The sequence below is a fragment of the Patella vulgata genome, chromosome 7, assembly GCF_932274485.2.
Source record: "Patella vulgata chromosome 7, xgPatVulg1.2, whole genome shotgun sequence".
NCBI classification, from domain to species: Eukaryota; Metazoa; Mollusca; class Gastropoda; family Patellidae; genus Patella; species Patella vulgata.
The window spans coordinates 39,746,355-39,763,913 of NC_065885.2; the positions used below are offsets into that span (position 1 = coordinate 39,746,355).

The following is a 17,559-nucleotide window of genomic DNA, read 5'->3' on the forward strand; positions in this document are numbered from 1 at the left end:
TGATGAAGTGTTTATCAACAATAGTGTATTTCCGTTTGTTTCTGATGAGATTAAATCCCACCAAATCAACCCAAAGCTTGGATTATTCTATTTATTTATAATTATGTGATTACCTCGTAATATGACAGGATATCTATTTTCTACTTTGGATACAAACATTACTGGCAGACGTGGCAGTATATCTCATGGGGAATTCAATTTTCAAGAAATGAATTTTGGTCGAGAGAACGTTATTTATAGGATACACATATTTAATGGGCCACTTTCTAGATGAAGTACGAATTTCTTAACAATAATGTGATATCTTCTTTGAGCGGCATTTAGCAATTGACATATGTAATAAACACAAAAACATAATATGGAACACAATTACTATTTTAATTAAAGCGACGAAACGTCGCCCTCAACGTTTTCAAGCAAATCTTTGCTTGAAAATGTTGAGAGAACCCTCAACGAAACGTTGCTTTAATTAGTAATTGTGTTCCATATTATGTTTTTGTGTTTATTAATAATGTGATAGTAGATTCGAAATATTAATTCCACGTTAGACTTCAGTAGTCTTACATATTTATGAAATTAAAAGAATTCTGGAATAAGATAAATATTAGTATATAATAATGGTTGGAGTAAACAATATCTCACCATTCAAAACAATGGTAAACATGGTACATATATAGACAAAGCTATATAGGAGAGTATGGAAAACCAAACAGCTCTTTATTCAGTGTTCTTAGTCTTTATTTATTAATTCATAGTCATTAAATCTTATTTCTTCATTTGTTGTCGTATTTCGACATTGTACGCTAAAATTACCATTTGTATCTTAAAATCAACATTTGTTTTACAAATCAGACATTGGTCATATCAAATTTATAAAATGTATTTTAATTGTATTGTAATATAAAGATAAAATTTATTTTAGAAAGTAAAAAATTAGCCTACACATAAAATTCTGGAATAAGATAAATATTTAGTATATAATACATGTAATGGTTGGAGTAAACAATATCTCACCATTCAAAACAATGATAAACATGGTACATGTATAGACAAAGCTATATAGGAGAGTATGGCAGACCAAACAGCTCTTTATTCAGCGTTCTTAGTCGTTATTTCTTAATTCATCTTATTTCTTCATTTGTTGTCGTATTTTGACATTTGTACGCTAAAATTACCATTTGTATCTTAAAATCAACATTTGTTTTACAAATCAGACATTTGTCATATCAAATTTATAAAATGTATTTTAATTGTATTTTAATATAAAGATAAAATTTATTTTAGAAAGTAAAAAATTAGCCTACACATACATTTCATCAGAGAAATACAACGAAAAACAAATTTGGAACAAAAAATTTCTAAATACAAATCTCCAAATACAAATCTTACAAAACATTTCTCCAAAAACATTTCTTTCTAAAAACATTTCTTGAAATCCATTGAACCGGAATATTATGACGACATGAGCAGAAATCAACCTGGCATACAATAAGTCACCATACAATAATGGGGAATCGAGCGGGCATATACACAATAAGAAAAATCGCTCGATGACCGTGACTAGTGAAACAACGCGCGTAGTATGGCTAATCGGGCCGGGCTTTGAGAAAGAAAATGAATGGAAAGTAGTTTATTTTCAGAAATTAGGTTTTGTCTGATAGTGACATAATTATTTCTTTTCTCAAACGAAAGAGTGTTTAATCTCTTCTAAATCATATACTCATGAATGTGCCAGGGAATAAGTAATGTATTGAAAGAGGGATAAATAAATAAATACTTTCCACTCATGCATTATACAATAACCGGTACTTGTATTTAAACTTTTATATATCCCCACCCACACTGTAATACCCTTTTCAAGGTATATGAATATAAATGTGCCAGAATATAATTTACAGTTCTGAAAAGGTAAATGAAACTTCTTTCAGTAGTATTCTGTTTGATATCTGGAATGTCGTAGTATGACCCGTATTAATAGAGTTTAATAGTGGACAACTTTTCAAGTTATTTTCTGGCACATTTATATTTATATACCTTAAAAAGAGATCAAAGTTCCACGGTACTAAACTTTGTTAAGTGAGGGGAGGGGCTGGATATTTAAAGTAAAAAAAATGATCTTGATTAGAAATTCTCGATATCTGTTCATATGCAGCTGAAAGTATGTTTATTGTTTGCTACGAAATGTAAATTATTTTCTTGCACATTTGTAGTTACATACATGTATCTTGAAAAAAGAACAAAATTGAAGTGGCACTACCATGTATTAAATGTGGAGGGGGTGGGGGTATTTATCGTCAAAATACGGGCCATAACACAAAATACAAGATATCGGGATGCATACCATTAAAAAGGTCCGAATACATTTTCAAAATTGTAAAATATTTTCTGACATATTCATATTTACGTACCTTGTTAAAGCAGATATAATTTGGATCGTCTGAACTCTTTTTAGTGAAGGCAGGGCTGGGGTAATGGTAATGGATAATGGAATGTAATTATTACATTTTTTAAGTAATGGCCACGTAATGAGTAATGGAAGATTTAAAAAGTAATGAGTAATGGAAATGTAATTAATTACATTCCAAAAATCATGTAATGGTCAATTACATGTACATTTCAATTACTTTTCAATTACATTTTATGACATATTTCCAATATGACAAGCCTCAAATTTTATAGCACCAAAGAAGTAATTAAGTGTATCTGACACAAATCCAATTCATTATAATTCTAAAAAAAAAGATTTAAATCAGTTTTAAAAAATTATAAGTAAAATAAGAAGGCATTAAACATTTTCTTTTATTACTTTTTATGTAGGAACCTTTTTTAGACATGTAACCTAAGAAGTGGATTTCTGATAAGATGTATATTATACTATTCAAAAAAAGTAGGGGATATTTGATTTTTAAGTGTTATTAAAGTCACCTAATGAAACTGACGAAGAAACAAATGACAAAATGAAATGAAGTTCACATTCATCGATTTATTCCAAATGATCGTTAGACTAAGTAAGGCACAGACTGACCATTATAAGGGTAAAATGATACCCGGGGATAAACAGCAAAGTTACCACAGCATCACAACCAAGTCAGTAACGGGTAAATCCTCCTCTGTTTGCCAAACAAGCATTGATCCGACGTGGCATACTCCTAATGAGACGTCTAAGGTCATTTTGGTCCAGATTGTCCCATTCCTGTTGCAACGCAGCAGCAAGTTCTTGGACATTGGCAGGATGTTGTTGACGTTGACGTAACCTCTGTCCAAGCATGTCCCAGACATGCTCGATGGGGGAGAGGTCGGGACTCAGTGCTGGCCAAGGTAATGTGGTGATGTTCTGTTGTTGGAGGTAACCTGTAACGATCCTGGCCCTGTGACATCTTGCGTTGTCATCCTGGAAGATGAAACGGCGGCCATGACGTCGTGCGAACGGCACAACATGGACTGCCAAGATGTTGTCCCGGTAGTACTGGCCTGTAACACGCCCTGCAACAACATGTAAAGCCGTTCTTCCAGCAACAGTGATGCCTCCCCACACCATAACAGAACCACCCCCAAATCGATCATGTCTGATGACGTTAACGTCTTGGAAGCGCTCGTTTCGACGACCCCACACCCTCCTACGTCTGTCCAAAAAATCAACAGTGAACCTTGACTCATCTGAAAACATCACATTGCTCCAGCGTCGATTATCCCAGTGTTGACGATCCCTACACCAACGACGTCTTGCCTGAATGTGATGATCTCTCAAAAAAGGGATCACGCGAGGACGTCGGGCGCGAAGGTGACCCCTATGCAGTCGATTCCGAATCGTCTGACCACTCACTCTCACACCAGTGTCTGTTTGAAGACGAGCGCTGATCTGATTTGCTGTGATGACACGATTTCTCAAGGCCAAGGTACGGATAAATCGATCCTGGGCTTGAGTTGTCGCCCTTGGTCGACCTGAGCGTGGTCTGTCCTGTACAGATTGTGTATCACGGTATCTGGACCATAGCCTGCTTATGACAGACTGAGAAACATTCATCGTCCGCGCCACAACCGCCTGTGTTGTGCCGATCTGTAGCATGCCAAGGGCACGTAACCTTTCATTTTGGGTAACCCGACGCATATCAAAATTTGTTTTCTGGTCACTAAAACAATTAAACTGATGTTTCCACCCTGGAATTCAATGCCACAATGACTGTAACATTCAAAGTCAGAGTCGTGCAAATCTTGGGTTGGACCCCCATGATGATCCCAAGCATCACCTGCATTCCATGCGGTAGCTATTGGTGCGTTTGGGCGTCACATGTAACTGGAAATGTTTCTTCTGTTAGGTTCTATAGTGACTTTTTTCGTAGTCATTTGCATATTTTAGTATTATGCCCCCAAAATCAAATATCCCCTACTTTTTTTGAATAGTATATAATCAAAGATTAGTACTAATTTGCAGCCAATCACTCAGTCAATCAATCAGTCAGTTAGATTAAAAGACAATAAATAGTCTTACTGCACTTAAATCTTAATCTCAAGGTAACAAGTGAAAAACCAAACAATGACCTTCAAGTATCTCATCATTTTATGGTTACTTAAAACTAATATATATTTTGTTTTAAAGTCATGCTGAATAATTTACCATTTATTATACAATATATTATAAGGAAAAACTATTTGGACTGATTAAAAATTTTAAAAATTTACTTAAAAGAAAATACAGTTAAACATGCATTATGCAAGAGCTAAATCTGCCTATTGCAGGTCTTTCTTTAGGCCTGAAATGTTTTCAAAAGTATTAATTAGACATTAATTAACTTATCAAGGCCTTAATCAACTCTCGATGGCATCAGATTTCTCCGATATTAAATAGATTAGAATGGTTTAGCGATACTTTGATTTAATCAAATATGGAGGACCGAGACTTAGCTTTGATCAACCAGTACGGTGGTTGAAATTATTGCACACGTCTGTCAAACCTTCAAAGGCTAATATCTTCGCTTGCAATAGAGTAATTTGAATGCAATTTTCAAATTATTCATTTTACATCATCTACTTTCAAACTATTATAGCAAGAATGGCTAGTTCTTTATCTAAATCTTACATAATGTATCTTTAATTAACTATAGTTTTAATTCATTTTTCAAGTCATACAGTGAAAATGTCAGTTTTTGTCACCACTGCCCGTCACTATAAAATTTGCCTGGATGTTATAATTGCTAGAAATAATAATTCATAAACAAATATCTATTAAGTGAATCAAGGATTATTTTGAGTTTGATTTTGTAGGTACTTCATGGCAGAAAAATAATGTTGTCTTTTTAATTTCTCTGAAAATGTTTTTTATTTATTTCGTCATAAAGGAATGGGTAATGGTAATTAATTACTTTCAATGTAATGGGTAATGGTAATTAATGACATTGCTAAAAATGAGAAAGTAATTGTAATGATTACATTTAAAAAGTAATGGTAATGAAGTGTCAGATTTGACAATGAACCCCTCCCACGTGTATGCCGCTATTGTGTGTCGCATGTGCAGCTCAGTGGTTCTGTTAGGGTGATAAGTTCTTCATCTGTGAACATACTCTCTAAGCATGTCAAGTGTCCATGACTATTTATCATATCACAACCTGCATAGGTATTTGCATTTCAATATCTCCTACTTTTTTTGAAGAGTATATATATATAACACGCACACGATTTCAGATTTCACTAAAGTCACGGTCATCGAGCGATATTTCTTATTGTATATATGTTTGCCCGATTCTCCTTTGTTGTATGGTGACTTATTGTATGCCAGGTTGAATTCCCCATATGTCGTCATAATGTTCCGGTTCGATGAATTTCGAGAAATGTTTTTGGAGAAATGTTATTGAAGAAATGTTTTGCAAGATTTGTATTTGTATAAATTAGAAATTTGTTGTTCGAGATTTGTTTTTCGTTGTATGTCTATGATGAAATTAAAATGTAGATAATTTTTTGGATTTACTAAAATAAATTTTGCATTTATATTAAAATAAAATTAAATTAAGCAAAAATACATTTTACAAATCTGATATGACAAATGTCTAATATGGAAAACAAATAATGATTTTAAGATACAAATGTTAATTTTAGTGTACAAATGTCGAAATACGACAACAAATGAAGAAATAAGATTTAAGGACTATGAATTAAGAACTAAGAACACTGAATAAAGAGCTGTTTTGTCTTCCATAGGAGAGATGTGGTCTATGTTACAAAAATATGAGAAAAGATTTAAAGAATAGACTATCTTTGCTGTCAGCAATGTAATTTATTTGTCTAAGGTTAATGAGAGTGACAGAGTGTATCCTTAAACAATCAGGTTTTAACCCAATACATGTATGATCAACCAAATTTCGTTTTAAGGAAATAAACTTTTATAACAAGAACAAGCTGTCTCTTACCCAACATCCCTGTAAAGGAGCATTCCCAAATATATTTCAGTAAAATGGGTTTGTTTTGGGTCATGTTGTTTTCTGCGAGAACTATCATTTTGTGGAGTATTGCTGCGTTTTAATTACACAGTTAAAAAAAATAATCTGGTTTACCATCAATCGGGCGGCTGCAAAGTTGATATACTTTCATTGGTGTAAATTCTCACATTTAGTAGTGTAATCTTATGCACAACATTTGGATTACACCGACAAACAAGTTGGAATAGTTTACACCAATGAATGTTAATAGAGAGAGAGAGAGAGAGAAATGGGATTTTACGTCCTCAACACAAACTAGGTCATTTCGGGATTAACATATGGTTCAATTGTATGTCCATAATTCGCTTGCGCATAGGGGTCTTTAGCAGTGGGAGGAAACCGGAGGGCCCGGAGAAAACCCACGAGGTTGGACAGACGACCCTACTCCTTGTCACGTACAACCAGGGAATCGAAACCACGCCAGTTGACTCAATGACAGACTTTATGATACAGCGCGCACGTGCTAACCATTAAAGCCATCCAACCCCATAGGTGTAGGAGCTCAAAGTAATTCAGGGGGGCATAAGAGAAAATTGCCCGAAATCAATACCGGTTTTTCGGGCATACATATCATAAGAGAGCTTCAGGCATATTTTTACGGGCATGTAGTGGACAAGAAAAAGACGAGAAAATACTTTTCGGGCAGTGTGGATCTCATAGAAATAAGTTAGTTATATTTTTTCTCTAAACGTTAATAGAAAAAAAAGGTCGTTGAATTTTTCATTGCCCGAAAATAAATTTGCCCCCCCCGGCTCCTACGCCTATGTCCAACCCCCTGAATGTTAATAAGGTATAAGATTGTGTTATTAATCATTACACTGAAGCTGGTGTATTAGAAACACTGTGGCAGAGCAGTATTGTTGTCTTTTCCAACGTATAGTATAGGCGTGTACAAGCTTCGTGTTTTTTTTTCAAATGTAGCTAATTGCAGACAAACAGCGTAACTTTCGTATGATCTAAATTAAGATATATTACTTGATAATATTGTTCAACATTTATATTTGTCTGGTATAAAACTAGTTTCTTTAGGAACTGTCTCTGTCCTATATAACTGCAATATGAAAATACCGCTCATCCCCACCTCTGGTCTAAGGCTATTTTGGAATCCTTACCGACTATTTTTCACTGTGATTCCTCTTTGATTGCCAAAGGAATCATTTCTTGTCACAGCTGACACACATTTATGATAATTCAACACTATTTTACGATTAAAAACATACACAAAATATGTTTGAACTGATCAGCCATTACGTGACTCGAACATGCGCAGACCGCATGTTTATTTAATCGCTAAATAAAATTCTACTTGAAAATAGTGTTGAATTATTGTAAATTTGTGTCAGGTATAGTGAGAAATTATTCCTTTTGTGAATAATATGTATCACGGTGAAAAATAGCAGGTATAAAGGTTACAAAATAGCCCAAGAACAGAGGTGGGGAAGAACGGTATTTTATCATATTTTCAAATTGCGGCTATAGGATAGGATAGAGAACATCGTCCGATCAGAGACAATTCCTAAAGGAACTAGTATAAAACATGCTAAACATGCGGTTGTCATTGCAAGATATGCCCACCTTTTGCAAACGATGGACAGAGAACAAGATAAAAAAAACAATTATTCGTACAATATCGAAAGGAACCTAGATCTTTGAGATATATAAACATATATTTTAAGTTTCATCAAACTCGGATTAAAATTGTGACCTCTACGGGGTCCACAACCTTGGTATTACATGCTAATTACACTATTTGCGTGAAGGGGATCGGCCATTTTGTCAGACAGTCTTGGTCCGAATTTCACGAAATTCGAATTTAATCGTAGTTATGGTGATATATTTGAACGGTTTTTGAAATCAAATAACAATTGTGACCTCTAGAGGGTCCACAAGTTTAAAACGTCATTTTTCGTACAACCAGGGGCCATGATCCAGGAAGTTACGGTCTGATATCGAAAGGAACAAAGGTCTTTTCTTTTAAGCCCCTTTTCGTTTATTTTAAGGTTTCAAAGGACAGAGCCATATGCCCTTTAATGCCAAAATGTATACATATACTGTCTCTTTTTCTTCAAAAACACCCAAATTTGAAGATACAGACTAAATTGAAACCAACTTACAAAAAAACATTGACACTATGCGCTATACAATTGTTCATACAATATATTATTCAGTGGCCATGAATGTTTGTAAACTTGGCGGGCATAGCTCTTTTGTTGGTTACACTTGGAAGCATCACGTTTATAAAAAAAAACTGTGGTGTAAAGTAAAAATATTAAATTGAACATTTAAATTTATTAGCTATATAATACGAACAAACAAGACAATACCCTCGTCACGGATGGGTTCAATGGCAAGCTGTGTCATAATTCGAAAGCATATAACAGTATCATGCCTGTCTCGTGCACTACTTATGATTCCACAAAGTTATAGGTTATTGTGTGGGTCCACAAAGTGCTAACCCCGAACCATCGACAATTGGCTCATTGACTAAAGATAAACTGTTGAAATATATTAGAATTTCTTGGTTTTAATTATGACAGACTTTACAATTAAAGAGACGCAACTGCTTATATCCGTTTGCTTTTAAATATTGGTATGTGCTCCAAAATATCAATTGCTTTAGAGAATGACATTGTTCAAAATTAGGACAACCACCACATACATTAAGTTTATTTTCTTAGCATTGTTCATAGTATAAATATGTAAATATGAATGTAGATGTAAACTACATATCCAGCTAGATAATTAATGTGTCCTTTAATATTAAAGATACATTATGGGAGATTACATAAAGAGCTGGAAGTTCTCACTGTAATAGTTAAAAACTAGATAATGTAAAGGGAACTTGCTGAAAATTTCTGTCAAATTGATCCACTCTGAACCGAGGATTTAGCAATTAAATTTTAAGCATAGCCTCAATCATCATTACTAAAGTTGGTACGATAAAAAACATAGGCTCGATTATCCAATTTTTTTATTTATGAATCAGCAGATAGGATCCTAATCCTGCAAATATCGTAGGCTAGCGATGACATCAAGAGTTGATTATGGTCTGGATATGTTAATTAATGTCTAATTAATATTGTAGCCCAAAATGGAAATTTCTTGGATTCTGATTCGTCGAAAAGTGGTGTCAAATGAGTATAACAGTCCTCTAAATTGCCTGGGCGACTCACTGCAAAGTGCGAATGAATATTTTCTGGGTGCTAGACTCTGTTTGCAGTGGCCAAAAATTCTACACCTCAAAACTTTATTATAGGAAATCTTCATGAATTTTTTCTTGTATGTCATCAACAATGAATTTCAACCATTGGCTTATCGAAACACACACCTGAAACACAAAAAAACAATGTTAGTGAGTGTATTTTAAAGATATAAGTAAATTACATTTCAAGATTTTCAACAAGTGAATAAAAATACTACAATTTATTATTTATTATTTATTGAACTCCATATGGACTGTAAATAACTGATTGGGATATATTTTTAAAAATATACAAGTCGGGCTGATACTGGTATGAATAGGACAGAGACTAATTTTTATACACAGGCCAGGGTTTTTTGCAAAGAAAAAAAAATCACAGCGTCGAAATGACAACGTAAACAAGCATAGCAACCACATGCGTACGCTACACAGCATATATCTACACGGTCACACGAGTGTATGGACATTTATCAAACATGATATGCAATTTATTTCGAATCTAGTCACTGCTTGAGTTCAAAATCATTTGGCCACAGATCACTAAAGATTTCCCCATTGACTCCAATGTTAATTCTTGTATCTTAGACAGGCTCTAACTTTTTCCCAAATTTTCGTTGGGTAGAAAGCTTTCTACCACAGATGGAGCAACATGTGGCAACCACTTGACCAAAAGCACATATGAGGTTCTTCATGAAAAACTTGAGATACACAAGCTGAAAGTAGAAACAAGTAAACATGCAATTTCAGGCCCTACATTTCAACCTAACCAACCTCTCAACTCTTGTATCCTTCCGCATCAAAATTATGAATATTCACCAAAACCTGGCAGAAAATGTATTTTCAAACCCTTTTCTTTGATTCTACACCAAAAGGTCAACAAAAATCGCCATGGAAAAGGGAGAGGAAGACTAAAAATAGCTTTGGCCTTGGTGACGGCGTAGGAATATTTGGTAATCTGTGTCCGCTTAAAAAGTACATAAGGATTCAGACTAGCAATTATTTGCCCATTGACTTCAATGTTAAATGGCTGTAACATCACAGGCTGTAGCTTTTTGCTCAACATTCAGTTGGTTCTAATCTTTATAGGCACAATGGGGACCACATTTGACAATCTCCTCATCATAATTTTGTAGGAGGTTGACCGTTTAGATTTTTTGCTGCGGGAATTTGAAGTTGACTGGGGTGAAAATCTCACTTCCGACACAAGGATTGCTCTGCAGAAAGACACTTTACACCCCCTATCCCTCTGCTCTAATATCATCAGTATTACCTGAAACTGCTATGAAATTGCAAATTTGATCCCTTTTCTCCAATTCTAGACCAAAAAGTCAACCCAGAAATGCAGGAAGAGGGGAGAACAAAATTAAGGGAAAAATTGTCTATTTAAGTCCATAAGGCCACAAATCACTAAAGATTTGCCCATTGACTTTAATGTTAATTCTCGTCTCTTAGACCGGCTCTAACTTTTTCCCAAATTTTCGTTGGGTAGAACGCTTTCTACCACAGATGGAGCAACATGTGGCAACCTCTTGCCCAAAAGCGCGTATGAGGTTCACCATGGAAAACTTGAGATACACTAGCTGGAAGAAGAGACAAGTTTTTAAACATGCAATTTTGGACCCTACATTTCAACCTAACCAACCTCTCAACTCTTGTATCCTTCCGCCTCAAAATCGTGAATATTCACCAAAACCTGACAGAAAATGTATTTTCAAACCCTTTTCTTCGATTCTACACCAAAAAGTCAACAAAAATCGCCATGAAAAAGGGAAAGGGAGAGAAAGCCATAACTTTCGTGGAGAATATTTGGTGAGCTGTGTCCATAAAATACCCTTGGAGGCAGACCACCATTAATTTCCCCAATGACTTCAATGTTAATTCTGGCCTCTTTGCCCACCTCCAACTTTTCCCCAAATTTTCGTTGGGCTGAATGCTTTTCACTACAGACAGAGGAACAAATGGTCATGTCTTTGCACTAAAATTTGTATGAGGTTGACCACCAAAATTTTGAGATACACAAACTTGAAGAAGCATACTAAAAACATGTAACTAGTTGCCGTACATATCGCCGTAGCCAACCTGATAACCCTGTTATCCTTCCGCCTCAAAATCATGAATATTTACCAAAACCTGGCAGAAAATGTTAATTCAAACCTTCTTCGTCCATTCTAGACCAAAAAATCAACAAAAATGGGCATGCAAAAGAGAGAGAGAGAGAGAGAATTGCTATAAATAGACGAACTACAATTATCTTATTACGTCACGGATATTTTCATTACAAACGTCAAAATTGTTTTCCTTGGTATTTACGTTTTAAAAAAACAAAAAAACGACCGTCAACTATCGCGAAAGAAAGAATTCCAAAGAAAAATGTTAAATATTTTGGGCTACAATATCGATAAACACATATTATTTTCCAGTCGTATCAAAAATTGAAACTACGCGTTTTTATACGCCCACATTTTTATGTGGACGTATATTGTCGTCGCCCCTGTCCGTCCGTCCACAATTGTTTGTGAACAGTCTACAGGTCACAATTTTTATCCGATTTCAATGAAACTTGAAATGTAGGTTTATCACCCTAAGATCTTGGTTCCTTTCGATATTGGGAAAAATCACTTTTTTTTAGCTTGTTCTCTATCCATCTCTCGAAAATCTGGGCGTATCCTGCCTGGCAGCCGCTGGGGTTTTTTATTTGAGAGGGGGGACACAAACACTCAAGGGGCGCAAAAGAACTGCGTCCCCTTGACATAGCCCCTGCGCTCTGAGTGGATCAAATTTGGCACGATCTTTACCTTTGAAAGTAATGACACCCTCTGATGTAAATGCATGCCCGAACCACTTCTGTCAAAAATATTGAAACGTGCTTTAAATCTTTCTTTTTTTTCAATCGGCTGCTTCTCTTGTTTTCAAGTACCCCATGTAGTTAAATCATTTTAGACATATTATTTTCCAGTCGTATCAAACATCATTACCATTTTATTGATTCTGAAATTATTTGTAAAACAAAATAAGAGACGTGTGGGAGGGGGCGTATGGTTTTTTTAGAGTGCGTTCATAGTTGAAGGCAATACTGGGTCTATTTTTAATCATCTAGGCCTCGATCCCATTAGTAATGCCAAACGGACGAATATTAGATAAGGTCAATAACAGCTGCGAATCGTTTTTGCACCTCATAAAAAAAAAACTCTCCTGCAACTATTGGGGTGGCGTGCTACACTATAATGCGATGATTTTAAAAAATGTGGCCCGATTTGATTCTTTCTACAATCCACTTCCCAACCTGTAATAAAACAAATGTGAAATCTTCTGGAATCCCTTCTAAACTATCGTTTCAGTCATCTATAAATATTGGTGGGTGTCGTACACGAGGCAGTGTATGCTAACTTGGTCGATACCTCCCGACACCACTTCATATTCAAAGAATTAACATAGCTAACCCACTTTGGTCCTGCTATTGTAATTCTAGATTTTTTGAATATAATACCAAATATAATTCACTTTTGGGCACAACATGTTTCATTATTTTGAGAAAACAAATAACTAATCAACGTTTTTTTTTTCTATCATCTCTTTTGCACGAGTCTTATTTATATTTATCTAATCTGTTACTTATATGATGTAATAAGTACAGTACAGCTGTATTTTTGTGACTTGTAGAAAGAGACTAAGCCGACAAATCGACATCTCGACGTTACGACAAAAATAACACGATGATAAGACAGAGTAAAGTGTCGTGTGATTGCGTCAATACTGTCGTGATGTCGTGTTGTCAGCCACCATAAAATTCAGTAGGATGAGGTCAAAAGAACTGATCACGATCTAGTGATCTAGTCACCGGCATTAAATGAGCAACCATACAATATCAACATGCGCATTAATTGGTATTGTAGTCGGATTCGGTTTGTTACATAATTGCCATCCGTCGGCTTTTCTGGTAGAAATCATGGAATAAGCTTTAATTTGTAGGTTTTGATGTTTGATTACAAAAAAACAATGTTGACATTTTTTCTGAGTAGGTTTTCATAGTATGGGAGGCCATTATTTGAGGGTAGCCATTTTGCGATAATATTCCAATTTATTTTATTATTTTCACCTTATTTATAATGTTATCGACATATCAACTGTGATTTGGCAATGTATTAATATTGGCAGGGTTCATGACTATACTTCAGATTGTTTTCCATCATTTCAGTATGATATGGAAAATCGGACGCTGTGCTGATTTCGATTAAGTAGTAGTGCTTGGTGTCAATATATATGTTTTCGGGGCCACAGATTCCATCCCTGACATTTACAACCTTGTAAAATGATCACATGTTCATATACTTAGCATATTACCAAGATGGCGGACATTTTTGGCGGGAAAATAAAACGATGTTATGATATTGATTGAGTAGTCGTCGTTGGTGTCAATATATGTTTTCAAGGGCACAGAATCCATTTCGGTCAGTAACAACTGTGTAAAATGATTATTTTGCACATTTAAACTATGACGGCCATTTTTTGGCGGGAAGATGGAACGATGTACGGATATTGATTAAGTAGTCGTCTATGGTACCAGGATATATTTTTTGGGGAGCAGATTCCATTTTTGCCGTTTACAACAGTGTAAAATTATCACATGTTCACATATTTAGCATATTTCCAATATAGCTTTCATGTCGGGCGTCAAAATGGGACGATGTGCTGATTTTGATTACGTAGTCGCGTTTTTGTGTCAATATATTTTTTTCTGGGCGCAGATTCGATTTCTGCCATTTACAACTGCGTGAAATGGTGGTATGTTCACACATTCAGCATATTTTTGTTTGTGGCAGGACGTTTTCTAAACACATTACTGTAAAGGTTTCTGAATCCAATTCTGCTATATATAAGCTTGTAGCGTGTTCCTGGAAGCCTGTGCCGAGTTTACCCATTAGGTATATTATCCAACAATGTAGTAGTTGAACCCCACCTGTTACGACCTGTATGTATATATCGGGAAGATACTGAGCCTCGCCCATCAGCTCCAGTCTAGCACCCAAAGAGGAAACCTCAAGAAAACTATGAAATGTTCTTGGTTGCTTGGTTATTGGTTGTTTTCTGCTTTGAAAGTGAATGAGGACGGGTGAGCATGACACAGTCTCTATAGGCGTGGCGAGAGACCGCCTTACACCTGGTAGGCACACCATTGTTGTGTGGTGAGAAAGTATCCCGGTCTGACTGGTAACCGCGAGATCATGGTGGGAACACTTTTCGCGTAGAAAGATCTTGTAGTAAGCGCTTGGTGTGGTCGTTGCAGGCGCAAGATGGGCACATGGCGTAAGCACGACGCTGCCGCTATGCTCTTTTTGCCTTCATGCCAGGAATAGGCTTTAGTTTCACAGGAAAATCGATGATAAATAAATGCTAATAATATGTTTAGAAAACGTTCCACCATCTTGGAAATATGCTAAATTGGTGAACATACGACCATTTTACGTAGTTGTATATGACAGAAATCGAATCTGCCTCCCCGAAAACTCATATATTGTCACCAAAGACAACTACTTAATCGAAATCAACCCATCGTCCGATTTTCCCACAATATTGGAAATATACTTAATATGTGAACATGTGATCATTTTACAAGGTTGTAAATGTCAGAAATTGATTCTGCGCCCCCGTAAACATATATATTTACACCAAACACTACCACTTACTCAAAATCTGCACATCGTCTCATTTTCCCGCCCAAAATGCCCGCCATCTTGGTAATATGCTAAGTATATGAACATGTGATCATTTTACAAGGTTGTAAAGTCAGGAATGGGATTTGTGACCCCGAAAACATATATATTGACGCCTAACACTACTACTTAATCGAAATCAGCGCATCGACCGATTTTCCCGCTTAAAATGGGCGTCATCTTGGAAATATCATCATGAAATGATGGAAAACAATCTGAGATATAGTCATGAATGCCGCCAATATTAATACATTGCCAAATCACAGTTGATATATCGATAACATTATAAATAAGGTGAAAATAAAAAATAATTTGGAATATTATCGCAAAATGGCTACCCTCAAATAATGGCCTCCCATACTGTGAAGACCTACTCAAAAAAATGTCAACATTGGTTTTTTGTAATCAAACATCAAAACCTACAAAATAAAGCTTATTCCACGATTTCTACCTGAAAAGCCGACGGATTTACATTGACGATCGGACTATTGTTTTATGCGCGAATTCTAAAGAAATACAACTTATCTGTGGGTTATTCTTTGATTTTACACAACTTTTTAAGTGGAGGGGCTGGGTGGGGCGGGGCGGGGGAGCTGGAAGGACTTATTTTCCAGGTGACATTTACTGTATAAGAACTGATGAAGAAGTATCGGTACGTGTACATCTGCCAATGAATGCGATTACCATTAAAGCAGTCGAAATAAAATGTAACAGATATATATATACAGATGTGTTATACGGATGAAAAGGTTCAGATGGAGTCTGATATATTCCTTATCAAGTAATAATGTAATTAAATTGTCAGACTGAAGATTTAGTTTGCATTATTATATTCATCACGTATTTTGATCACGAAATCTGCCTATTAATCTCCAGTTGCAAGTATGTTGGCGTATAGATTTCAGACGTTTCGATTGAGATACAATGGCACAGAGCATTTAAAGGGGCGTTTCAATGCCCCAAATTAGTCATAGTTCATGTTAATATGATAAAAATTGGACTTCGAAAGATGACATCGGCAAACCTAGTGCAGTTTCACACAGGACAATAAACAAGTGAAGAAAGTCGGATGTACATTCTAAATGTCTTTCCGTTTCACAATTCTTAACTTCGTTTTACAATCAGAGCAGGTCATTTATTATGGAAGACCAAACAGCTCTTTATTCGGTGTTCTTATTCCTTATTTCTTAATTCATAGTCCTTAAATCTTATTTCTTCATTTGTTGTCGTATTTCGACATGTGTACACTAAAATTACCATTTGTATATTAAAATCAATATTTGTTTTACAAATCAGACATTTGTTTTACAAATCAGACATTTGTTTTACAAATCAGACATTTGTCATATCAAATTTATAAAATGTATTTTAATTGTATTTTAATATAAAGATAAAATTAATTTAGAAAGTAAAAAAAAATAGCCTACATTAACATTTCATTAGAGAAATACAACGAAAATCAAATTTGGAACAATAAATTTCTAAATACAAATCTCCAAATACAAATCTTAAAAAAACATTTCTCCAAAAACATTTCTCGAAATCCATCGAACCGGAATATTATGACGACATGAGCGGAAATCAACCTGGCACACAATAAGTCACCATGCAATAATGGGGAATCGAGCAAGCATATACACAATAAGAAAAATCGCTCGATGACCGCGACTCTAGTGAAACAACGTGCGTAATATTGCTAATCGGGCCGAGCCTTCGAGAAAGAAAATAAATGGAAAGTAGTCTATTTTCAGAAATTAGGTTTTGTCTGATAGCGACATAATTATTTCTTTTCTCAAACGAAAGAGTGTTTAATCTCTTGTAAATCATATAATCATGAATGTGCCAGGGAATAAGTAATGTATTGAAAGAGGGGTAAATAAATAAATACTTTCTGCTCATGCATTACACGATAACCGGTATTTTAACTTTTAAAGGGGGGGGGGGTATTTATCGTCAAAATACGGGCCATAACACAAAATACAAGATAATGGGATGCATACCATTAAAAAGGTCCGAATACATTTTCAAAATTGTAAAATATTTTCTGACATATTCATATGTACGTACCTTGTTAAAGCAGATATAATTTGGATCGTTTGCATGAACTCTATTTAGTGAGGGGAGGGGGTATTTAAAAGTCAAAGTACGCGTCTTAATACGAAATTCCAGTTGTCGT

The 17,559-nt window shown here is 35.2% G+C and overlaps 1 protein-coding gene across 1 annotated transcript in view; it reads left to right on the forward strand.

Annotated features, from left to right (window-relative positions):
* Positions 1-17,559, forward strand: part of LOC126828381 (uncharacterized) — a 53,551-nt gene that overhangs the window by 1,367 nt on the left and 34,625 nt on the right. The gene's annotated exons all lie outside the window — the stretch shown is intronic.